The sequence below is a fragment of the Pongo abelii genome, chromosome 1, assembly GCF_028885655.2.
Source record: "Pongo abelii isolate AG06213 chromosome 1, NHGRI_mPonAbe1-v2.0_pri, whole genome shotgun sequence".
NCBI classification, from domain to species: Eukaryota; Metazoa; Chordata; class Mammalia; order Primates; family Hominidae; genus Pongo; species Pongo abelii.
The window spans coordinates 42,687,785-42,714,411 of record NC_071985.2 but is presented as its reverse complement, the minus strand read 5'-3'; the positions used below and the strand labels follow the sequence as shown (position 1 = coordinate 42,714,411).

At 42.8% G+C, this 26,627-nt stretch overlaps 1 long non-coding RNA gene across 1 annotated transcript in view; it reads left to right on the top strand.

The window, feature by feature from the left end:
• The window catches only part of LOC129048124 (uncharacterized), a 59,021-nt gene extending 37,840 nt beyond the window's left edge, over positions 1-21,181 (top strand). Inside the window, exon 3 of the long non-coding RNA XR_008510213.1 lies at positions 17,855-21,181. This is a non-coding gene — a long non-coding RNA (uncharacterized LOC129048124). The remainder of the gene's footprint in view (positions 1-17,854) is intronic.
• Positions 21,182-26,627: the final 5,446 nt, after the last annotated feature.

The following is a 26,627-nucleotide window of genomic DNA, read 5'->3' as shown; positions in this document are numbered from 1 at the left end:
TGTGGTGACACATGCCTGTAATTCCAGCTACTCTGGTGGCTGAGGCATGAAAATCACTTGAACTCTGAAGGCAGAGGTTGTGGTGAGCCAAGATTGCACTACTGCACTCCAGCCTGAGAAACAGAGCGAGACTCCATCTAAACAAAAACAAACAACAACAAAAAACAAACCATACCAAACAAAAGATATTGACTGATGTGATGTGAAGCTCTGAGAGTAGAATTAACTGTGCGTGTAGAGTGACTGCGGCCTTGAAGGAAGAATAGAATTCAGAAAATTAGGGAGAGGTATGAAGGGAATTGTGTGTGTGCGTGTGTGTGTGTGTGTGTGTGTGTGTGTCTGTGTGTGTGTATGTGCATGCATGGTGGGGTGAGGTAGGAAAAAACTAGGTGAGCAGAGATCTGGCACTGAGACAGAGTAAATGGAGTGAGGTGGGAGGGTGAGGAGCCCCTAAGACTTCCAGGTACAAGAAAACTCACGGTAGGTTAAATTCACAGAGGGTAGTGTAGAAAGTGTTGCCATGAGGACAAAGCACCCACCTTGGAGGGGCTTGTTGCTATGTATGTGTGCCTGCAGTTGACACAAGTCTTAGCAGGAGTCCTAAGAAAAGGCTCCCAGCCCATTTGGTCTGTGGACAATAAGGACCCCTTGTGGTGCAACAAAGAAGGTGAGAGACAGATGTAGTGAAGAGGCTGCAGGGGCTAGAGATGCTGGCCAGGAAAGGACAGCCTGGGTGGGGCATCATGAGTGAAGAGGGTGCTTGAGGATTCTGTATGACAGAGAAGGAAGGCAGAAGGTTCTGGAAACAAACTTGTATTACTCCCCATGAACTCAAAAGCAGGTCTTGTTTAGGGGGAGAGAGCAAAGCTGCTCTCTGTTCATGGCAAACAGTCTTTGTGTATGTTGATCATGATGTCCCTCAAAGCAGCCCCCATGGGCGTTGCCCCCACTGCTTCACCTAGGAGCTGTGAAGAGTGGTAGATACAGCATTCGTAGGCAGCAGACCTGGGCTGGAATACCTGTCTCTGCTATTTGCTATCTGTGTAAACCCAAGCTGGTTCATTATCTTAAGACTGCTCTCATCTGAAAGGAAGGGATAATCATGCATGATTTCCACATCCCTATGTGAGATCTCCACATGTGATAGGCTTTGTAGTCTGTACTGTTAGTAGTACTTGGTGTGGGGTGGGTGGGCATGAACCTCAGAAGATGCTGTGTGTGGGCCTAACCTCCACTGGCTTTTCCTGCAGGTCTTCACTTTAGCTCAGCCTCAAGGGAAGACTGTTGGCCAACTGGGTAGAATATTTCTCTGCCCAGCCCACAGCTCTGGTAGGGACTTTAAAAGATGATTTTATACTGCACCACAGTAGACTGAAAAAGTACCATACCAATCTCTGGGCATCTATCTAGTTTCAGGAAAATCACCAGAAAAGGTGAATCTGCCCTCTTGATCTACTGTAAGTAGCATGTAAAGTATAAGGCGGGTTGTGCAATTGGCACTAGATGGCACCGTAGCAGCCTGGGTGCATTAGATGAGACCTGTCTCAAACAAGAAATATAATAGCTGGGAGGTGGGGTTGGGCCCAGGATAATGATAAGGACAAATTTCTATTAAATGACTTGCAAGATACTGTCCTTCATTTATAATGAGTCTGACAGGAACTTCCCCAGATTCATCAGTAGATTGCATGTTGCAGCTCAGCAATCACCACCAGGTGTGGAATCAACCATCCCATCCATATTTGTGAAAAACCTTATAACAACTTCACTTGGGGCAGTTTCCTTCAAGGGAATGAATTATCCTTCTTCTCAAGACCCATCCCAACCTCTCTTTATTGCCACTCGTCTCACCATTAGGGTCGGATCTCACCCTTCTTTGGGGGTTGGAGGGCATGGACAAAGTCCGACTCAGAATAGTTTATAGACTAAAAGAAGTGCAAGACTTTACTAATAAATACTGGCAGAATCTTGGGAAACGTGTGAGAATAGATTCTAAGGTTGTTAGACCAAGGAGGATAGAATATAGCACTGGATTGGATTGAATTTATTGGGTGTATTTATGAGACATTCTGGGTTTAGTGTGCTAGCTCTTGCAACTGGAAGTGGCTCTAAAATTTCTTGGTTGGCTGACTAAACCTTGGACTCAATGGTGGCATATGTTCAATAAGGCTGGAATGCCAGAACTTCCCTGACACAATGTAGAGGAAGGCATCCAATACTTAAGGAGGAAGGAATGATGGAGTGACTTTATCACATGAAATCTCTACATCTACCCACCTCAAATCCATCCCCCAGAATGCCTAGAGGACAATCCCTTCATAAAGACGTTAAGAAACACATTGACGAAGGTAGCACTTGCATCTCTGAAAAACTCTGTGGTGGCTGTCTTCTATAAGCCAGGTATGATGGTGAAAGACACCTCCATTGAGTTGAATCTCTGATTTTAATAGAAATGATGAGATGCCCATATAGCAGAGGCCAAATGCTATAATTTAACCATTAGAGACATGGGGACTGCAAATACTGACATAGTTTGGATGTCTGTCCCCTCCAAATCTCATGCTGAAATGGGATCCCCAATGCTGGAGATGGAGGTGGGGCCTACTGGGAAGTGTTTGGGTCAGGGGGACAGATCCTTCATGAATGGCTTGGTGCCCTCCTCAGAGTAATGAGTGAGTTCTCACTCTATTTGTTCACATGAGAGCTAGTTGTTTAAAAGAGCATGGCATCTCTCTTGCTTCCTATCTCACCATGTAACATGCCCCCTTTGCTTTCCACCATGATTGGATGCTTCCTGGAGCCCTCACCAGAAGCAGATGCCAGTGCACTGCTTCTTGCACAGTCTGCAGAACTGTGAGCCAAAATAAACCCCTTTTCTTTATAAAGTATCCAGCCTCAGGTATTCCTCTATAGAAATGCAAAATAGACTAAGACAAATACCATAAAAAAACAGAAAGGGCATAGTGATAATCAAACTGTTTTGAAACCTAGAGATTTTTAGTGAGGCGAATTGATCATGGTGCATCTAGGAATGAAAAAGATGGCCACCTTACTAAAATGTCATCTGAGCTATATAAAAAGTTTAGTGACCCCCACCTCTACTAAAAATACAAAAAAATTAGCCGGGTGTGGTGGCAGGCACCTGTAGTCCCAGCTACTCAGGAGGCTGAGGCAGGAGAATGGCAAGAACCTGGGAGGCGGAGCTTGTAGTGAGCCGAGATCTCGCCACAGCACTCCAGCCTGGGTGACAGAGCAAGACTCCGTCTCAAGAAAAAAAAAAAAGTTTGGTGACCAAAAACTTGAGCAGCCTTTCATTCTATTTCCAGACCTAGGCCAGTTCCAGACTTAGAATCTCTTGATTGAAGGTGGACAAATGACGCATCCTGTGGATTTCAGTTAATATCTTTCTCCAGCTATTCTTGTGCTTGCTCAATGGCCCTGAGCATAAAGTGGCCATAATGTCAGGGATGAGGACTATGCATGGATTCAACAACATGCACTTACCCTAGTCAAGGCTTTTTTGAATACCAACACTGCTGAATGCCTAGCTTGCCAACTAAGCTAAGCCTCTGTTATGGTACAACTCCCTAAAAGGCCCAGCCAGCCCCCAGGGGCAGATTGATTACAGTGCAACCCTTCCATCATGGAGGGAAGGAAAAATGTTTCCTTAGTGCAGGAGATATGAATTCTGAGTACAGATTTGCTTTCCTGTCCAAAAATCTTCTGGCAGCTGTGACTACAAAATATGGTGTACTGCATACAACATTTCTTCTGATCAAGAAAGTAATTTCAAAAGAACTACAGCAATGGGTTTATGTCCATGGAATTAACTGGTACAACCACATATGCTAATCCCCAGAAGCAGATGGCTTAATAGAAAGATTTGATGGTCTACTGAAGATTCAGTTATGGTACCAGTTGGGAGATTACAGTCTGAAAAGATGGGGTTCTACATCACAGGATGTAGATTATACTTGGAATCACAGAACCAACTATATGGTTCCATATTTCCCATAGCCAGACTACACAGGTCTGGGAATGAGGGGTGGAAGGGGGACTAGCTCTTCACACTCTCACATCTCATAGCCTACTCACAGAATTTTTGCTTTTCATCCTTGTGCCTTTGAACTCTGTTGGTTTGGAGTCTTGGTTCCTAAGGAACAAATGTCTCTACCAGGAAATACATCAATGTCCCATCGGTTTGGAAGATGAGACTACCATTTGGCCATTTGGGGATCCTCATGATGCCAAACCAACAGGCTAAGAAGAAGGTTACTCCATGACTGGGGCGACCGATTACCAAAGTGAAATTGGATTGCTGCCACTCCATGGGCCCAAAGAGGACTATATCTGGAAATCAGGGGGATTTTCTGGGGTGCCTTTTAGGATTTTCATGTCCAATAGTAAAAGTTAACGGAAGATGACAACTTCCCCAGCCCCTGGCTAAAGGCATAACCACTGATGATTCAGACCCTTCAGGCCAGATGGATTACCCCACCACATAAAAAACCCCAACCGTGAGAGGTGCTGGATGAAGGCAAAGGAAACATAAAATAGGCAGTGGAAGAAGGAAGTTGTAAATATAATTATGGCCTCATGACTAGTTAGTTGCTTACTGTGTGTATTTGTATATATTAATTATTTTATTCTTTCTTCTTATTCATATCATTTTATACAGGTTTTGTTGGAAGTTAACTTTACAATTTGGTTTTTAGAAATCATATTCAGATGGGACTGTGACTGAATTTGAGAAGTAATTAACATTTCTCAGAGATGGATACAATGACTTGAGACTTTATAATCCTGAACTTGGGAAGAAGGTGATGCTCGCCTGTTTTATATGCTGAATAGTTGCATTTTGTTGGGAGGGAATGAATTGCTTTGTGGTTGTATCAAAGTTCAAATTTTTGTGGTGCAGTGTAATGGATGCTAAATAGCCAAAGGGGTGGACTGTATCAGTTATTGCCTTTCAGTTCTAAACCCACCCTTCTATAGTCTGCTTTGTGATCCTAGAGCCCGGACCCTAAAAACCACATTTCTGCATTTGCCAGTTGGCTTTGCCAATAGAGGCACTAGCTGGAGACTTCAAAGCTGGAGGCAGAAAAAGGGGTTTTCTCCTTTCTATATGCTTCCTGAGGGTTTGTTTCCTGTCTGCTTGTGGTTCCTGTGAGTGTTACCCCAGAGAAGCTCCTTCATCATCACTTTTTTTTCCCTTGTAGCTGCAGCTAAATCTAGTTTTCAGTTTTTCTAACTTGCAGAATCAGCTTCATCATGTGTCCCTTGGGGACACCAGCAATAGCCAGCCAGTGTCCCTTCTGCAGAGATTTGGATCCTAATCCCCTGGATCCCTCCCTGTGAACTAAGACAACAAGCACTGGCCAAGCAATGCCTCTTACAGATCTGAGTTTCAGTTCCTTGGGGCTTCTCTACTAAGTTTCTAATTTTTAATAATTTTAACCTTTTCTCTTTGCCTCTTGGCTCTCAGCAGTTGCAACCTTTATGATATTTTAGAGTTCTCTTTTAACTTTTTTTAGTTACTGTGGTTGTTAGTTTTGTATATCAGTTTGGCTTGGCTGTAGTACCTAGTTATTTAATTAAGCACTAATCAGTTATTGTTGTGAAGGTATGTTGCAGAGCTACACTAAATTGACTTTAAGTAAAGGAGATGGCCCTCAATAGTGTGGGTGGGCCTCATTCAATCAGTTGAATCACCTGAAGAGCAAAAACTGAGGTTTCCTGGAGGAAGAAGCTATAAAGACACATGCACATGTATGTTTATTGCGGCACTATTCACAATAGCAAAGACTTGGAACCAACCCAAATGTCCAACAATGATAGACTGGATTAAGAAAATGTGGCACATATACACCATGGAATACTACTATGCAGCCATCAAAAATGATGAGTTCATGTCCTTTGTAGGGACATGGATGAAATTGGAAATCATCATTCTCAGTAAACTATCGCAAGGACAAAAAACCAAACACCACATGTTCTCAGTCATAGATGGGAATTGAACAATGAGAACACACGGACACAGGAAGGGGAACATCACACTCTGGGGACTGATGTGGGACGGGGGGAGTGGGGAGGGATAGCATTAGGAGATATACCTAATGCTAAATGGCGAGTTAATGGGTGCAGCACACCAGCATGGCACATGTATACATATGTAACTAACCTGCACATTGTGCACAAGTACCCTAAAACTTAAAGTATAATAATAAAAAATAAAATAAAATAAAATAAAATAAAATGCCAACACCGTAAAAAAAAAAAAAAAAAAGAAAAGAAAAGAAATTCTCAAGACTGCAAATTAGCTCTTGCCTGAGAGTTTCCAGCCTGCCAATCTGCCCTACAGGTTTCAGGCTTGCTAGCCCCCATGGTTGTATCAGTTAATTTCTTGAAATAAATCTATTAGTATATAGTAAGAGGTGCTGGCTCTGTTTTTCTGAAGATCCCTGGCTGATATAGTTATCTAGTTAGTATCTTTGTACCTATTTACATATATTTAAATAACTGTTGTGGTTTCCATCACCTGATTGAACTCTAACTGATTCAAGCAATGCACAATTGGAAGTTTTCAATAAAGACTCCTATACTAAGTGTAAGTTTGAACGGCAATTATGAGCAGAGATTGCAGCCAGTAAATATTAATGGAACATTGCTTACACAGAGAATATGCCAAACCCAAGTATGTAGGTTAGAAGAGCAGCAAGAGAAAATGGTTAACACATAGAACAGATAAACAGCATTCTGCAGAGGATAATGGAGGGAATCAGAATGCTTTGGGCCTGCTGCGGTGGCTCACACCTGTAATCCCAGCACTTTGGGAGGCTAAGGTGGGCAGATCATATGAGGCCAGTCATTCGAGATCAGCCTAGCCAATATGGCGAAACCCTGTCTCTACTAAAAACACACAAAAAATTAACCAGGCATAGTGACAGCCCCCTGTAATCCCAGCTACTCCAGGGGCTGAGGCATGAGAATCACTTGAACCTGGGAGGCAGAGGTTGTAGTGAGTCAAGACCGTGCCACTCCAGCCTGGGCAACAGAGTGAGACTCTGTCACACACACACACACACACACACAATTCACTTTGAACATATGCAGAGTGGAAGCACAACTACTTTCTATGAATAGCAGTATGAGTCCTACTAGGACAGGACTGTGTCAATGTAGAAGAAAAAGAGAATGGAACCCCTTGGGTCAAATAGAAGATTAGAAGTTGGAAAAGAGGAAAACACCCTGGATCACAGCAGAAGTTACTTACTTGAGACAGTTCTGTGTCACTAATCATCTGAAACCTTAGAGACCTAAAACAACAACAATCATTTATTTTGCTCACAAATATGCAATCTGGGCAGGGCTCAGTACAAATAGATCATTTCTGTTCCATATAATTTTAGCTGAAACAGCTCAATGAGGACTGCCAGATCCACTTTCAAGATATCTCATTCATATGGCTGAGGCTGGCTCTCTGGGAGCTCTGCCAGAGCAGTGGGCTGTGAACCTCCTTCCCATGTGAGTCTATCTCCAGGATGTTTGGGATCATTTATGGCTGGGTTCCAAGAACAAACAGCCAGAGAGAGAAAGTGAGAAACTGACAGAGTCTTAATGTCTGGACCAAAAAAACTTTGTTCTGCTGCATTCTATCAGTTAAGTGGTCACAGAACCCAGATTCGAGGGCAGGAGATATAGATGTCATGTCTCAGTGGGAAAAATGTCAAAGAATTTTGGTACCATGTTTTAAGATGGCCACAGAGGAAATATTAGAACAGGCAGCCAAAATTTTACTCTTGAGAATTCCTAACAGGCCAAGTTAACTGCTAAATAAAGTGTATGTAGTTCTCTTTGGATTGGGTGGATTTAGTCACACAAGTTCTTTTAAAATCCTGAGTTAAAAATATTCCTTTTTTACTATTATTTATGACTCTGTTAGTTAGGTCAATCCTACCTGGTTATCCACCATGATTTTAGAGATTAACATCAGCAAAATAGGAGTAGCATGATCCTATATGAAACATAGTCTTGGTAAGAAAATGACACCAAACAAGTCATAACCAGACATATCTTAAAAGCGACTACATAAAAGAGACGTCCATGGGAAGACGAAGAAAGATAAAAATGATAGCAAATTTCTCATTGGAAGTAATGCAAATAAGAAGACAGCGAAGCAGTATCTTTAAAGTACAGTAAGTCCTCACTTAACATGGTAGATAGGTTCTTGAAAACGGCAACTTTTAGCAAAATGATGTACAGCAGGCCCTCGAATAACATTGTTTCCTTCGACATTTTTTCATTACAATATTGATGAGAAAAAAATGCTTTTATTGTATGTTGTTTCGTTTACAGTTGCAGTTTCCAAGAACCTACTGATGACATTAAGTGAGGACCTACTGTATTGAAAACAAAACAAAACGAAACAAAACAAAAAAACCTGCCGGCCTAAAATTCTATACCCAGTGAAATTATCTCTGAAAAATAAAGATGAAATAAAGACTTTTCAGGCATATAAAAGTTGAAAAAATGCATTGCCAGCAGACCTGCACTACAAGAAATGTTAATGTCCTTTAGGCAGGAAGAAAATGATATCAAATGGAATTCTGAATATACACAAAGAAATAAAGGGCACTGGAAATGGTACTACATGGGTAAATGTATAAGATTTAAAAAATATCTTTAAAAGATAATTTTTTAAAAAAATAATGTACTTTGGAATTTATAAAATAGGTATAGATAAAATGTATGAAAATAATAGCATAAAAGCTGGGAGTGAAGAAATGGAAGAACACTGTCATAAGGCTCTTATACCTTACATGAAATATATAGTATGATTTGAAGGCAGACTGTGGTGAGTTAAAAGCGTATGGTGTACATGAAACCCTAAAGCAGCCACTGCCACTAATATAATAAAACAAAGTTATATATAATAAGTCAACAAAGGAGATAAAATGGAATAATGAAAATAATGAAATCAAAAGAAGGCAGAAAAAGGGGGCAAAGGTATTTAAAAAAAGATGGTACAAATAGAAAACAAATAGCAAGAGGATAGCCCCAAACCTAGCCATATCAATAATCACATTAAATACAAATGGCCTAAATATGACCATTAAAAAGGAGACATAATCAGATTGAATTTTTTAAAAAAATACATGAGGACAAACTATATGAGAGACATACTTTAAAAACACAAATAGGTTAACAGTGAAAGAATGCAGAAAATGGAGAAAGATATACTATGCTAATGAACTGTCCCTCAGTGAGTTAAAGAAACCAATGACTAAATTCTTGGGCTTATAGGATAGCAGATAAGAAAAGAAATAACTTGCTGAAAAGCTGAAACTGAAACTGTGCACCAAAGAGTAAGAAACCAGTAACTAACAGAAATTCTTGAGCTGGCAGGATATCAGATAAGAAGCAACTTGCTGAAATGCTGAAACTCCCTTGGCTTCTGATATGAAGAAAAAAAAACTGGCTGAAATCAGTTGCAACCAAGATGGCCTACTGGAGTTTGCACAGAATGAGCTTGCTGACATCACAGCCTAAATTTCCACCGTATGTTTCATACTAACTCCCCCTGATTTGCACATATGACCTGTGAGCTAGCATGAAGAGATAACTGCGCATGCCTAAGGACTTTCCAGACCTCCTCTTTCCTTCCGCCAATCACCTACTGATCTCAGAATCCACCCCCTGAACTTTTCCTAATAAAAATATTGTCTTGAAGCCAGCACAGGGAGACAGATTTGAGCTTGACACTCTTATTTTCTTGTGAGTCAACTTGCAATATAAAGCTTTTCTTTTCTCAAAAACTCAATGTCATAATATTGGCTTCTAGCACATCCAGCAGCAAGCCACTTTTGTGCAGTAACACTAATAATGGTCAAAAGAAAGCTGGCTATCTATATATGTCTACCTATTTATCTAGAGGTATAAATCTTATCTATATCTATATCACACATATTTCAGAGAGGCATATTACCAGGCATAAAGAAGGTCATTTCATAATGATAAAGAGGTAAATTTATCAGGAAGACATAACAGTCTTAAGTGTTTATGCATCTAATAACAGAGCTTTGAAGTAGATAAAACTTCACAGAATTACAAGGAGATATACAAAAATTTACAATTATGGTAGAAGATTTTTTTTTTTTTTTTGAGACAAAGTCTTTCTCTTTTGCCCAGGCTGGAGTGCAGTGGTGCAATCTTGGCTCACTGAAACCTCTGCTTTCTGGGTTCAAGTGATTCTCCTGCCTCAGACTCCTGAGTAGCTGGGATTACAGGCGTGTGCCACCACTACCAGCTAATATTAGTATTTTTAGTAGAGATGGGGTTTCACCATGTTGGCCAGGCTGGTCTCAAACTCCTGACCTCAAATGATCTGCCCGCCTCAGCCTCCAAAAGTGCTGGGATTGCAGGCGTGAGCCACCACGCCCAGCCGGTTATGGTAGAAGATTTCAATAGCCATTTCTCAATAATCCATAGAATAAGTAGGCAGAATTAGCAAGGATATAGTAGACTTAAATAACACTGTCAACCAAGTTGACCTAATTAACATATATAGAACACTCTACCTAACAATATTAGAATGTTCATCCTTTTTGAGTGCAAACAGAATCTTTACCAAGACAGACCATATTCTGGGCCAATAAACTGGAAATAGCTCAAATGTCCATCAGAAGGAGAATGGGCAAACAAATTGCGGCATAGCCATATAATGGCTACTACTAAGCATTAGAAAGAAATCAACTGGTCATACATGCAACACCATGGACAAATCTCAAGATAATTATGTTCAGTTGAAACCAGACAAAAAAGACTACATACTGTATGATTCTATTTACATAATATACTAGAAAACCCAAATTAGTCTATACTTTCAGAAAGCAGATTAGTGCTTGCCCGAGCAGGGTTGGTGTGGGGATGTGGGTGAGAGGGCAGGAGAGAAGGATTAAAATGGAGCAGGAGAAACTGCTGGGGCTACTGAGTATGTTCACAGTTTAATTGAGGTGATGGTTTTATGGATGTCTGGATATGCCAGAGCTTATCAAATTGTACACTTTCGTTACAATAAAAAGTCAGCCCATTTAGAAGTTTATAAAGAAAAGTGAAAATTGTTTCTCTGCTCCAGATCTTACTTAGGTTTAGAGTTTGGTATTTCTTTCTTTCTTTTTCTTTTTCTTTTTTTTTTTTTTTTTTGAGGCAGAGTCTAGTTCTGTCGCCCAGGCTGGAGTGCAGTGGCATGAGCTTGGCTCACTGCAACCTCTGCCTCCCAGGTTCAAACGATTCTCCTGCCTCAGCCTCCTGAGTATCTGGGATTACAGGCCCCCTCCACAGCACCCAGCTAATTTTTATATTTTTAGTAGAGATGGGGTTTCACTGTGTTGGCCAGGCTGGTCTCGAACTCCTGACCTCGTGATCTGCCTGCCTTGGCCTCCCAAAGTGCTGGGATTACAGGCATGAGCCACCGCACCCAGCTTTTTTTTTTCTTTTAAGGGATGGGTCTTGCTGTGTTGCTTGGGCTGGCCTCAAACTCCTGGGCTCAAGCAATCCTGCTGTCTCAGAGTTTAGCATTTCTTAACATCATCTTAACCCACACTGTTCAATAAAATAACCTACTAGCCACAAGTGGCTATCCAAATTTAAATTAATTACAATTAAAATGTAAAACTGGGCTGGGTGCAGTTGCTCACCCCTATAATCCCAGCACTTTGGGAGGCTGAGGCAGGCAGATCACGAGGTCAGGAGTTCCAGATCAGCCTGGCCAATATGGTGGAACCCCATCTCTACTAAAAATACAAAAATTAGCCAGGTGTGGTGGTGTGCACCTGTAGTTCTAGCTACTCGGGAGGCTGAGGCAGGAGAATCACTTGAACCTGGGAGGCGGAGGTTGCAGTGAGCCGAGATGTGACACTAACTCTACCCTGGGCGACAGAGCAAGACTCCGTCTCGAAAAAAAAAAAAAAAAAAAAAGGAAAACTCAGTCTTTAGTTGCAATAGGTACATTCCAAGAACTCAATAGCCATTTGTGGCTAGAGGCCAACATATTGGAGAGTTCAGATTATAGAACCTTTCTACCATTAGAGAAAGTTCTTTTGGATAGCTTTTTCCTTGGCTATGTAGAGACTCAGCACTATTACAAGCAACTTAGATCTTTCACTGGCCAGTTATTGAGCACTTACTTTTGCCAGAAACTGCCAGTTCCTTTATATGAATTATCTCTAATTCTTGCAAGGAAAGACTAAGAGAAGCTTGAATAATTTTCCAAGGGTCACAGTTACTAACTGGTATATCTAACATGTAAACCTATGTCTATCTAACCCCAAAGCCTAAATTCTTACGTGGGTCTCATATCTCCTGTGACTGGGCCATACCCCTTTCTTTTTATACTTGTGAAGGATTCTTTTCATATTCAACCATGGAGTCTTATATTTATCCCTCCTAAATTTTATCTTGTTGGATTAAGCTTATTGCTCCAGATTGTCAAAATATTTTAGGATCCTCATCCTGTCATTCCATATGCTCACTCGCCTTCCAAGCTTCATGTATTTAGTGACTTTGATAAATATGGCCCCCCTAAACTTCATCTGAGTGATTGATAAAAATCATTGCTAAGACAAGGGAAAGGATGAAGGCCTGTGGTCGGCTATTAGAAACCCTCCCGCTTGAGGTTGACATCAGTTTACCAGTCTGTAACCTTCGCGATACCAGCATACCAACCCATTTCTATTCTTATCTCCAGATTCTGAGGGCTATGTTCTATATTTGGAGCCTAAAGACCTACTAGCACCATCTAGAATCACATGCTGGTTATAACTGACTTCCAGATGTTAGCCAAACAATGTTTGCTTCTAACCAAACATAAGGGCCAGAAGGATCAAGATATTGGCACCAGTGTTGATGCTTGCCATTGCCACTTAGCCCTCCTTGCTGCCCTCACCTCTAAAGTGGTTGTTTGATAATTTGTTGCTGAAAAACAAACCATCCCACAACAGCGGCTTCAAATAATAGCAATCATTTATTTGCTGATGAATTTGAAATGTGGACATGGCTGGGTGAGAACAGTGGGCCTCTACTTTATTGTGGCATTGGCTGAGCTTAAAGAACAGCTGTGGACTGGCACAGTGAGGTTCCTCTAGCACAACTCTGAGAGTCTTGTCAGCTTTTCTCATGGCTTCCTGCCGCCCCCTCCCCACCCCGCTTTCAAACTCTGCCCATATTGACCAACATGTGTTTTCCACAATGTGCCATCATTGACCATCTCTAGGGCTCCATCCAGTGTGCCTGTCCTTTTCCATGTATCCTCAAAGACTCAGCCAAGGTGTCACCTCTACCTAGAAGCCTTCCCTGATATCCCCTGGCCCCACACAACTTGGTTTGCATTACAGTCTCTCTACTGTGTTCCACAGCACGCTTTATTTCCCCTTTTCAAAGCACTTATCCCACTGTAATGGATTATCCTCTTTGTTTGCCTGTCTTTCCCATGAGATTCTCAGCTCTTCAGGGGATGAAATTGTTGTCATTTTGCATTCCCAGATCATAGCATAGTGTGTAAGATATAGTGGGTGCTCAATCTGTTGAGTCAATGAGTGATATGATGATGACAGGTTCTGGAAGTTAAAATGATACTATCGAAATACCAGATTAGCAACAGGACCTGGCACCTGTAAAGAGCCACAGTGAAGCAGGTTCTACTGGACACAAGATTAAATGAGTTCAAGTCCATAAATCATTTGGAACAGTGTCTCACACATAGTAAGCACCATATAAGCATTCGTTGTTGCTATTATCATTGTTACGATGCCTGCGGCTTTCAGGTTTAGAGCTGTCTTTGCCAAAGGTTCTTTTTGCTCTTCCATTAGGGTTTTTCTTTAACAGGGACCTTGGACGACCTTGGCACTTCCTCCTCCTCTGGGAGTTCCCTGGGAGGAATCCTCTGGAAGAGAAAGTGTGTTCAAGACTAACAGAGTCTGCATGTGTTTTTCTCTTGGCAAAGGCTCAGTCCCTGCTCTAGCACCATCAGCTTTGCTCCTATTGGCTTCCACTGCAGCAGGTGGATGCAGGGATCACCACCTGCCAGGTGCTTCTAAGCTTCCCCAGGCACAGCAGGGTTAAGGAAAGGGAGAAGTGAGTTCAGGGACAGAGTGCTCTGGTATGCCACCACCCTGGGATCAACAGCTCCCATCCCCCAGGATGTCCTTTGTGGGAATGCTGGAAGGAAAGCCGCCCACTGAAATGAAAGCTCCTTACACTTTGGGAGAGGGTTTGGTCTGCACCTTAATTTGGAGGAGGTGTCCAGGTTCTTCAAGTTCCCACAGGCCTTGTTCTTGCCCTGCCTTTCTGGGGTAGCCAGAAGCTGACAAGTCCCAGAGTTCTCTCATGTGCGTGCCCCACCCTGCCTGGAATTTGGAGGAACTTGAGCACGGCAGTTTTAGCCTGAACTGTGATTAATATTTGGTGCTGGGAAAACTGGGGGTTCTGGGCTAAGCCTGAAATTATTCTGGGCAAGGGGGAAAGGGGAATTTCCAAGATGCCCTCGAGAGAATGAGCGGGGCAAGGTCCTGGGTAAGAGGCTTGCAATGAAGGGGGAAATGGAGAAGGGCGATGGGGAAACACTCCTGAGTAGAAGGGCTGAGAAGCAAGACAAGTGGGAATGGCAGCTGCAGGGCCCACGAAGAGCCATAGCTATGGGCAAAGTTGGCACAAGAATCCTGGAGGAGAATGCTGGAGGCTGGTGGGTGATATGGAGGAAAGAATGGGGTTGTGATGTTCTACTTGTGCTCCTCCTCCATGTCTCAGGTTAAACCTCACTTCCTTAGAGAGGCCTTTCCTGATCCTCATAACCCTCATTCCATTCCGGAGTCAGTCTCCGTGGGTCTGGATCTCAGCTCCTCACTTACAAGCTCGACAACCTTGTCCAAGTGTTTAAACTCTTTTAACTTCAGTTTTATCAATCCGTGTTATGTGGCTGAAGATAGTACCTTCTCACAAGGTTGTAAGGATTAAATAAATTAATATATTGAAAATGCTTAGCACAGAGCCCAGGTCTTGACTGGTGAGAGTGATCATGACAACTGTTTAATGGCCTGTCGGGCTGGGACTATGCTGTCCACTTCTGTGTCCCCCAACTCTTCGGTGTCCCCCAAACCTAGTGCAGGGCCTGGCTTGTTGTAGGGGCCCAGTTGAATGAACGTGTAAGTGACCAGGGTGGGCTTAGGTGGTTGCAGCCTTGTGGGGGTTAGGGTCTAGGGTTATATTTCACTGCATGGATCCTTTCTTTTTCTTTCTTTTTTTTTTTGTTTGAAATGAAGTCTCACTCTGTTGCCTGGGCTGGAGTATAGTGGTGTGATCTCAGCTCACTGCAACCTCCACCTCCCAGATTCCAATTTTTCCTGTCTCAGCCTCCTGAGTAGCTGGGACTACAGGCATGTGCCACCATGCCTGGCTAATTTTTGTATTTGTAGTAGAGATGGGGTTTCTCTATGTTGGCCAGGCTGGTCTCAAACCCCTGACCTCAAGTGATCCACTAGCCTCGGCATCCCAAAGTGCTGAGAGGCATCTGCCACCGCACCTGGCCTAAACATTTTTTTTCTAGGTGATCCAAGTTAGACAAGACACCAAGATGGCTGGGTGTAGTGGCTCACTCCTGTAATCCCAGCACTTTGGGAGGCTGAGGTGGGTGGATCACAAGGCCAGGAGATTGAGACCATCCTGGCAAACATGGTGAAACCCCTTTTCTACTAAAAATACAAAAAAAATTAGCTGGGTGTGGTGGCGTGCGCCTGTAGTCCCAGCTACTCGGGATGCTGAGGCAGGAGAATGGTGTGAACCTGGGAGGTGGAGATTGCAGTGAGCCAAGATCAGGCCACTGCACTGTAACCTGGTGACAGCGAGACTCTGTCTAAAAAAAAAAAAAAAAAAAAAGACACCAAGACACCAAGATTATTCCTGGATAGAATAACTGTGGATGACCATTTTTCTTTCCTTCTAGTTTTTTATTCCATTACCTATTTTATTTTTGTGTTCTCTATAATTTTTCCATACCAAAGCAAGGATTACTTTTATAATGGCTGAGAAAAGAAAATGTTATTAAACAAACATAACACTCTCCATTGTCTGGAAGTGAGGAGCCATTGCTGAAGGATAAGAATGGGTAAGAAATGCAGGGAATAAACAATGTGTGATGGGAAGGCTTCTCAGCCTTCCAAGGCCTGTTGGAGGTTTCACAGGATGTTCCTGCCAAGTGAATTTTCAAAGCTCAAAGCCGTGGGGGTGGAGGCCCTGCTTCCCTCCATCTTAAGAAGGATGTGACTGGGGCAAGTTTCAGTTTTAGCAGGATCACCGTGTCTTCAGAGGGAAAGAATGTTCTCGACCTTAAATCTTTTGCCAAGAAATGGTCCTGAGTGTTTTGAGGGGCAAAACTGCTGCTCCTGCTGCTCACTCAAGCACTGTTACTTGATATCAGTGGATTATTTCTCTCCAGAGGCTTGGGGCCCCTGGATGGAGGGCAACCCTAGCTGTTGCCCCAGGGGGAAGGCAGGGAGGAGGCTCAGACCGAGTTAAGATGCCTAGGTAGGCTGAGTTCTAGCTCTAGTTGGCTGCATGATCCTTCAATCACTGAGCCTTAGCCTTCCCATCTGAAGAAAGGAGGACATCTTCCCTATTGATATGGAAGATCTTTCCTGTTGACATGGAATTCTGAGTGTGAAGTAATACTATATGTGAAAAATGCCCTGGAGATCACAAAGTGATGGACAGATGCTATTTGTGAATGAGAAGAGTATTAGTGGAATAGAGGAAAACATAGACTCTCTTCAGTGAGTTGTTTATGTTTCTTGCATCTGCCAATTCAAAAACATGTATGGCATTTCTTCCTTCTTCTAGGAGTTTCCTGTATGTTATGCTGTCTGTTCCTCATTTGCCACACGTTATAGATGAGAAAACTGGGGCTAATGGAAGATAGACTGACCTGGTTTTCCCAAGATCACAGAGCTAGTAAGAGTAGGGGAGGAATTATCACCCGCATTTCTCTGGATGAGGAAACTGAGGCACAGAGAGATTAATTCATTTGTCTGAAGTTATAGAGCCAGCAAGTGTGAAAGTTAGACCTGAGTCTAAAAAAAAAACCTTTTTTTTTGAGACAGAGTTTTGTTCTTGTTGCCCAGGCTGGAGTGCAGTGGCATGATCTCGGCTCGCTGCAACCTCTGCCTCCTGGGTTCAAGCGATTATCCTGCCTCAGCCTCCTGGGATTACAGGTGCCCATCACCACGCCCCGCTAATTTTCTGTATTTTTAGTAGAGATGGGGTTTCACCGTGTTGGCCAGGCTGTTCTCGAACTCCTGACCTCAGGCGATCTGTCCACCTTGGCCTCCCAAAGTGCTGGGATTATAGGCATGAGCCACTGCGCCAGGCGCCCTGAATCCAAGTCTTTTAATGTTACTAATTTAGGGTTCATGGACTCTTGAGGGGTTCTCAGAAAGACATTAGAAGGAAAGTTTGCATATGTGTACATTTTTGGGGGGAGAAGGATTCCATATATTGAATCAACTTCTCAAATAAATGAATCAGAAATCTTGGACCTGTAGTTGGTGCATAAGTAACTCTTTCTGTACTTAAACATTGATCATACTACAAGAAAAGCTTTAGTGATGGCAAGTTACTCTGGCACTTAAAATGTGCTTAATTGTTACTGTGCTTCAAGGCTGTTAGTCAAAATGATTGATTTGCCTTTGATGCAGCTGGCCAACTTGAATTTTTCTTTCTCCCGGCTTAATAACTCTTCAATATCTATAAGATGTCAAGATCAAAATTTTTTCTTCTGATACCACATTTTGTTTAATTTTCAACCTAGGTGCATACCCTAGAAGAAAAAAGACTGTAATTCAACTCTTCAGCAGCCAGGATTGCCTGTCTCCAACCCCTTCTGAATCTAGTTATGTTGGATACTGGGAGAGAAGCATGTAGACTCTTTGGGCCTGACCTTTCTGATTTTTCTCTAGAAGGGCTTCACTGAAGGGGCACAGAAGAATAATGTTTCTACAGCATAGATCCAGGGGCTCCTCCCCACCAGGAACCCAGCTTAGCAGGCAGGCTCTTCACGTGGAACTCGCCAAAACCCCATGCAGGTGGATGTGCGGAAACACCAAAGAACTACACAATTGTCCCTGCCTTTGGAAAGTCTCATTCCCTGTCATTCCTTCATTCAGTCAACAAATGTGGAGCACCCAGTATGTGCTACGTTTTGAGGATAAAGTGATGAACAACACAGACAAGATCCCTGCCCTTGTGGAGTCTATATTCAAACCAGAGCTTGACCTTCAAACTGAGAGACCAACTTAACAAAGGGGCCATCTGGCCACTAACTGTTATACACCCTCTGCTTGAGACACATGGCCTCAGCCTTCCTCCACCTTCAAGTCTGATAGGAGAGAGATTTCAGAGTGGCCCAAACAATCTAAAGTAAAAGTGAACAGAGTTCAAAATAAGTCCACAAGGGCTGAGGGGAGACCAAGGAGAAGATAATGCAGTGAGGGCAGTGAGAGAGGGATTCCTAGAGGAATTGCACCTTGCTTTGAATTTTAGCCCTAAGCTGCAAATCCTAGCTAACTTCTAAGTAGATGCTGACAGCTGGCTTCTATTTGGCCCGCCATATTGAATGACTGTCCCCAGGACATGGTGGAGATTTAGACAACCCAGGGCAGAAAATCCTCTAAGAAAGGAAGTCTGAACTACACCACTGGCTTTCTGAATGGACAGGATTTGAGGAGCTGGGATGGTAGTAGGGGAGAGGGCAGCTGGGTGGGGTTTCTTCCAGGAAACAATGTGGATGCAAGATGCAGTCCTCATCTCTGGCCTGCCCTTACTGCTTTAGTATTTCAGATGAGTCAGCTCTCACTCTGCCACCTGCTTTCTGTAACTCTGCAGCAGGCCAGCAGCCTCCAGTCCACCCTCTCCTCCTCGCAGGGCTCTGGGGTGAAGCCCTCCCCAGGAACTCCCTGGCTCCAGTACCCATGGGAGAAGCTCTTTTCAACTGACATGATTTATTTTAACAATAAGGGAAAAAAACCACATCTGATTTCCACAGAATTAGAGTTCCTCCTGACATGCCTGGACTTGCCAGTTGGGAAGGACACTCTCAAGGCATCCTCTATGCCATTTGCCGTTCTGCTGTTCCTTTGCTTGGAGGGAAGAGATACCTGTTTCTATAGGGAGGAAGTTTGAAGTGAGAAGAGAAGATAAAGATTCTGTGAATGGAAAGAGCACTGGACTGAGAGTTCAGGGATGTGGCCTCCGGTCCCAGCTCCACCACTACTCAGTTGTCTGACGAAGGAAACAAAAAGTTGTGATACAATGTGGGTGACACATTGCCTAGAAAGAAGTGCCATTGTGATACATTTATGTTGGTGGGATGGGGGAAAGAAATAACAGGTTTGTATGGAGTGTTATGAAAGAATTAAATCTTAACCTTCCATTGGGGTAAGCTGATGGAAACAACCATAGCAAAGCACAGACTGAATATTTTTTTATTCAGTCAGTATTTTTTATACAGTAAAAAAAAGTATTGACATAGGAGAAGGAAACAAAAAGTTGTCAGGAGTTAATGAATAGAAATATAGAAATATTGTTTTTTTTCTGGATTTTATGGTGTTTGTGCTATTTGTTAGCTTTTATGAATTTGTAATTTGTTGTAATTTCTCTTTCTAAATAAGTATTTACTTTTTTCTCTAATTTTGTCCATCTATTTTTGAATTCAATTTTCAAATTCAAAATGCTTCTCTCTGGGCCTCAGCTGTTTCCTCATCTGTAAATGAGAAGGCTGGGCCAGATGCTCTTTCATGTCTGGTGTAATGAAGCCCTGGAGTGGGCTGCCTATGACTGCACCCAGCTCTACCACACCCCACCTGGGTGTCTTTGGGTGAGGTACTTAGTAGCTCCAAGTCTCATCTTCCTCATCCAAAATGATGGGCACAAAAATAGTATTGACCTCATGGAATAGGTGTGAAGATGAAAAGAGACAATGCATATAGATGCTTCACACAGACCCTGGGGTGGCAAATGTGCTCAGTACTTGTTAGCTATTAGTGTGAGTCTACTCTTTTAGTCTATGAATTTTGTTAGAGAAACTCCTGCTTACCAGGCCTCTGGTTTAATAAAACATGACTGGAGTGACTCCATCCTGAAGTGAGTAGGCTAGGCACTCACAAGTCACCTATAGAGTTAATGCTTTATGGTCTGAAAATAGCCACATTCTAAGCTCACCACCACTTATAATTACAGAAGATTGATGGCCATATAGGACATCTCCCACCAACCCTGCAGAATGTCCAGATGTCCCAAGTACAGCCCACTTTACTCAGAGATAACGTCAATGAGCAGACTCAAGTTGAAGGATTAATGGTCACTAGAGCACCAACAGCCCCTACCTTTAGTGAGCACATCTGCACATTCCAAGTTTAATCATAGGTCCTTATAGTTTCTTACAAGCAGAGATATTCCTAAAGGACAGGGGTTCCTCCTCCTGCTTTCTGGGCATGCCCTACTCTCTAATGGAGTAGTTTCCAATAAATTTGCTTCTTTGTCTGTGCTCCAATTCTTTCCTGTGTGAGATCTAAGAACCCACTCTTGGGGTCTAGATTGGGATCCTCTTTTCTGGCAACATCTTGAGTATGTGACCATGAGAAATGTTAGAAATTGGAGTGAAAGGTACATAAACATTTGAACCCAATACCATTCTCTGGTTCTCCCAGAGACACAAGGCTAAGGAGAGTAGGACTCTGCCTTCTCCCAAAGCTGATACATCCCTGGGCCAATGTGGGTGACACGTTGTCTAGAAAGAGGTGCCATTGTGATATGTTTATGTTGGTGGGATGGGGGAAAGAAATAACAGGTTTGTATGGAGTGTTATGAAAGAATTAAATCTTAACTTTCCATTGGGGTAAGCTGATGGAAACAACCATAGCAAAGGACAGATTGAATATCTTTTTATTCTCTCTATAGAAAATAACAGTAAAAAAAGTATTGACATAGAAGAAGGAAACAAAAAGTTGTCAGGAGTTAATGAATAAAGATGTATTTTTTTCTGGATTTTGTGGTGTTTGTGGTATTTGTTAGCTTTTATGAGTTTGTAATTTGTTGTAATTTCTCTTTCTAAATAAACATTTACTTTTGTCCCTAATTTTGTACTTCTATTTTTGAATTCAATTTTTTTTCCGCAGACAGGGTCTCACTCTGTTGCCCAGGCTGGAGTGCAATGGTGCAATTATAGCAGACTGCAGTCTTCAACTCCTGACCTCAAGCAATTGTCCTGCCTCCTCAACTTCCTGACTACAGGTGTGCAGGAGGACTACAGGCAGGCATGTGCCAACACACGCAGCTTTTTTTTTTTTTTTTTTTTCAGAGATGTGGTCTCGCTTTGTTGCCCACGCTGGTCTCAAACTCTTGGCCTCAAGGGATCCTCCCACCTCGGCTTCCCAAAGTACAGAGATTACAGGTGTGAGCCACTGTGCCCAGCCTGAATTCAATTTCTTAAAAGGACCCTCCCCACCCAATTGTATGAGCTATGCATGGCCAGATTTAACAAATACAAATAGAAGACACCCAGTTAACTTGGAATTTCAGGTAGATAAACACTGAGATGTTTTCTTCTGAAATTCAAAGTTAAATATGCATCTTGTATCCAGTGGGAATATAAAAAAGGAAAGTAGTGGTCAATTCAACCAGGGTTGAAGTGGGGAGGAGGAGGGGAGTAGGGAGAGGAAAGGAAGAGAGGAGAAGTTTCACAAAGGAAGTCACACTGGAGCTAGGTTTTGAACGTTAGGTTGGTGTTTGCAAGGTAGAAGAGGCAGGGGGGCTTTCTAGGTGAGATGAGCCTGTGAAGTGTGGGAGATCTGCAAGATAGATGAGGCAGAAAATGTAGGCGAAGTCCAGGCTGTGATGGGTCTGAATGCTGTGGGGAGCAGATTTTCTGCTATTGGGAGGCCCCATGGCGTTATGCTGGGAGTTTTAGACTGGAGAGTTCCAAGACTGGGTTTGCATTTTAAAAAGTCCATCTGCCTAGGGAAGAGTGGATTGTTCAGGAGAGGAATGGGGAGGCATCAGCTGGGCTCTTTCCATTACTATCCCTCCATCCCATCACCGCTGGGGCTCTTTCACAACATTTGAACCACAGAGCCCATTGACATAAGATGTGTCGCCCAGGGTCTGAGGCTTTGAACAGACTTTGACTGAGATCCTTGTGGGCAAAAAAGGAGGAGGAGAAGGAAGTCCAGGCTGAAGTGGCATAGGTGCCCAATGTGGATTTGTGCTTCCCTTCCTAGGAGCACAGGTGTGGCCAGTTTGGATTTCCTTAAGTCATCAGCTTCCTGGGTAATGACAAGTCAGAACAGCGTGGCTTGGGAGAGTTATGTCACCTCCTCTGCTGAACGGGCTTGAGGTTCCTCACAAGTCTAGGTTCCTTTCCACTCTACCTAATCCTAGAGTGAAAGGGCAGCATGGGGTTAGAAAGGGTGCTGAGCCAGAGGTAAGGAGATAGAGGTTTGAGAGCAGTCGTGCCACTTCCTTGCGATGCCATGGAGGGCTGGTTCACTTCTCTATTTCTTCATCGCTGTAATGCGAACATTGAACTGAGTTATCTCTGTTATATTTTCTGACTCTCATTTCCAAATATCACAACAAAGGAGAGCCAACTCCACTGAAAATGAGGAATAAAAGAGAGAGAAAAGATAAAAAACAAAAACAAAACAAAGGAGAAACTTTTTTAGGTTTAAATTTCCCAGTTCTTTTTCTCATCTTTTTTTTCGTTTTATTTTCAAAGCTATACACAAGTTCACACATATCATTATGATCTAGATATATTTACCAAGACATTTAAACATTTATGTATTCTGTTTTAAAATCCCTATTAGCTTCCCAAATAAAATACCCATCCATCATTATCAGTTTTATATATATATATATATATTTGAGATGGAGTCTTGCTCTGTTGCCCAGGCTGGAGTGCAGTGGTGCGGTCTCAGCTCACTGCAAGCTCTGCCTCCCGGGTTCACACCATTCTCCCGCCTCAGCCTGCTGAGTAGCTCGGATTACAGGTGCCTGCCACCATGCCTGGCTAATTTTTTGTATTTTTAGTAGAGACGGGGTTTCACCACGTTGGCTAGGATGGTCTCGAACTCCTGACCTCGTGATCCGCCCGCCTCGGCCTCCCAAAGTGCTGGGATTACAGGCATGAGCCACCGCTCCCGGCCTGTATTTCTTTCTTTTACAAATTTCTTCTCAGTCATACTTCTTAGTGTTTTATAGTCCTCATAATGATAGGTTCTTTCTCAAATCTAACCAAAATTACTCATATAGATCTAATGCATTTCATCCAAATCCTGCAATGGGCCACACATTGCTCAACTCCATGGAACCTCATTCCCATAGAAGGCAATAGGCATGGTACCCTCTGGAATTATGCGATTTTTGTATGCGCTCAAGACTCAGTACTTAGGAATGGCCAGGATCCACTCTTTTAAGGGAAGGAAATTGCCCTGGCATCATTATGAAAAATTCGTGAGGTTGGAGTGCATGTTAGGCAGGGATAAGGAATTGGAAGACATGAGAGAGTTGTGTCCAGAACATGTCAAACTCAAAGCATTCTCCATTCTGGCTCGCCAATCTTCCCTCACATTCTTTCTGCTTCCCTACCCAACAAGTGGAAAATTGAGCTCTGATATCTCAATGGTGGGTCCATTGGTCCCAGAAGTCCTAATTCTAAGGCAGATGCAACCTTATGTCTGGAGACCAGATTTATAATTTAATTGCAATCCTGGGAAAGATGCCATTCTATCTCAATCTATATTCCTATTTTTGATATTAGGGGTCAGGCAGCAAGGCTTAAGATGAAGAGAACTTATTTTTTTACTGTTCCGCCTTCTTCCTGATTTAGGAGCTCTAAAGGGAATTGTAAAATTGATAATAAATGTCATCATTTTCAAGTTGCTTATTATGCGCCAGGTACTGTGCTGAGGAATTATGTGTAATCACTTCATCTTCATGCTGTGCCTACATGGCGAATGTGCAGTAGGCATGATGTGTACCATTTTACAGACGAGTAAACAGGCACTGAGATTAAGTGGCTTGCCTTCAGTCTGACAGCCGTAGAAAGCAGAGCCAGTCAACCCAGCTTCCAGTACCAGCGATTATGGTACACCACATGCTGGAAGCGGAGCTATAAACACATCACTTATTTCCCTTTCCCTGCAAGCTTCCTGATATGACATATTTGCCCTGAAATGAAAGCTAGGTCAGAACATATAGTCTGAGCACAAGGAGTGAATGTGGGGTGAGACTCAGCATGGACAGTGTTGCAAATCCCCTTACCTGTGCGGCTGGGCTCTGAGCTGCTCTTCTCACATGTGCAGAGGGGCTCTGAGCCAGGCAGCTCAGGCCCTGCTGGGAAAATAGCACTCACCTCCATCCATCTGACCCCTCTGGGGGAAACAAAGGTGGGGGTAGGGGAGATTCCCGAGGTCAAGAGTAGCTCTTTGCCCCTCTCCAAAGGAGCAGAAAGATATCCATTAGCTCCTAACAAAGGTGTCTTCTCCTTTTCCAGGCGCATGGCACACAGGATAGAAACACATAATATTTATTAAGGAGTACTTACTATGATACAGGTCCTTTAGCTCATTCAGATCCTCACAGTTTATTTTACCTATTTTATGGAGCTTCAGAAAGGCTTTAAGTAGCTTTTCCAGTGTCTATTGACCTAATGCACTTCATCCAGACTCTGCAATAGGGTCACATATTGCTCAACTCCATGGAGCCTCGTTCCCATAGAAGGCAATAGGCATGGTATCATTTCTGAGCCAGGCAGAGAGAGTACCTGCCTGGCCATACCCTCGTCTTATTTTCTTAATTGTTTTCTTTCTTCTTTAAGATATAGCTGATTAATCATTATTATGAAATGCCTCTTTCTTCTGGGTCTTGACATGCAGCTTCTAGGAAAAATGATAAACTCCCCATCTCCATGCAAATGAGAATTTTTTTGCAATTCTATGTTCATACAGAAAAATCCAAGTTAGGTCACTTTCCTGAGAGCTGTGGCATGCTACCAAGAAGAGAAGGGAGACAAGGGAGAAGAGAAGAGAGAGAACCACGGTTTAAATCCAGAACTACATTGTGAACCACTATAGTCTACCACTTCCCTCAACACTTATCATTTTATTATGTCCAAGATGCTGGACCACAAGACACCAAGTCCCTGGGGTTTCTTTCCCTTGCACCTGTCCCATAAAAGGCCCTGATCCTTCCTGTCCCTTTTCCTTCTCTGCTGGTGCCCTGTGGGCCTTTCTGTCTCCTGAATCTGGCTACAGGAGCAGGATTTGTACCAGCCCAATGGGGTCTCATAATTGCACCTCATGCTGAGGTCACTTCATTTGGTTAAAAATAAGCTCCATTTATTCTGGGAGTCTGTGTTTGGGGATGTCAAAAGACAAAATTACAACACATTTAGTTTAAAGATCTTAATTGGCTTTTATTTGCAATTCTAGAATCAGGCAACATCCTATTTTATGAAAATAGAATGAGTGGTCCCATGAGCTGACAGAGGAGAGTGGTTTTATAGGCAGACAAGGGCTGGAGGAAGCAGAAACAGAGAACAAAAAGCAGACTGGTCATTTTAAAGTTACTTTCCTTGTAAAGGTTACAGCAGAGGAGACTTCCTTATATGCTGGCTAAAACTGGCTCGTTTGAGGATTTGGCTATTATCTTTCTCTCTCCTGATTTCTCAGAAGGTTAGATAAACAATTTAGTTTCAGCTTGGTGGTGTGGAACTTCATTCAGCATGAGCAACTCCATTTAGGTTTGGCCTATTGGCCTAGTGCAGTAACTCAGTCCAAACCAATCACCCCCTGGAAATTTTATTTAATGGGAAGAAACTGTTTATACCCTATCTTTTCATTGCCCCAAACCTGATCCCTACAGAACTTCATGGTAAAGAGTTTATGTAAAAAGGTAATTTAGATAGAGAGTCTTCCAGCCCAAGAATAAGGATTTCAGGTCCTGGCTCTGCCACTGGCTGCTCTTAAACCTCTCTTCTTTCCAGTCTCATTTTCTCTCTCTCTGCATTAATCAAGAATGAGAGAACCCTCCAGGGGACAAGATGAAGGGGAAAGAGACGACGTGCAAAGAAATCCTTGCTTTATGAGGGGAAAAAGTGTTCCTCATGAAGTTCAAAAAAATGATGCAGGTAAAGCAGTTAGCTAGCATCTGGCACATGGCAGACACTCGTAGCTGCCTGAGGCATTGGAGAACTGGATCATGCTGGAGCCAGAGGCACCTGCAGAGCCTCATGGGCTGGCTGCTGCAGGGTGTGGCTGATTGAGAGTGCTTTTGTGAGCTGGCCTGCAGGGTACAGTTGGTAACGTGCCACAGCTCTCAGGAAAGTGACCTAAGTTGGATCTTTCTGAATGGACACAGAATTGCAAAAAATTCTCATTTGCATGGAGATGGGGAGTTTATTTTTCCTAGAAGCTGCATGTCAAGACCCAGAAGAAAGAGGCATTTCATAATAATGATTAATCAGCTATATCTTAAAGAAGAAAGAAAACAATTAAGGAAATACGATACTAAGAAAACAAGGGGAA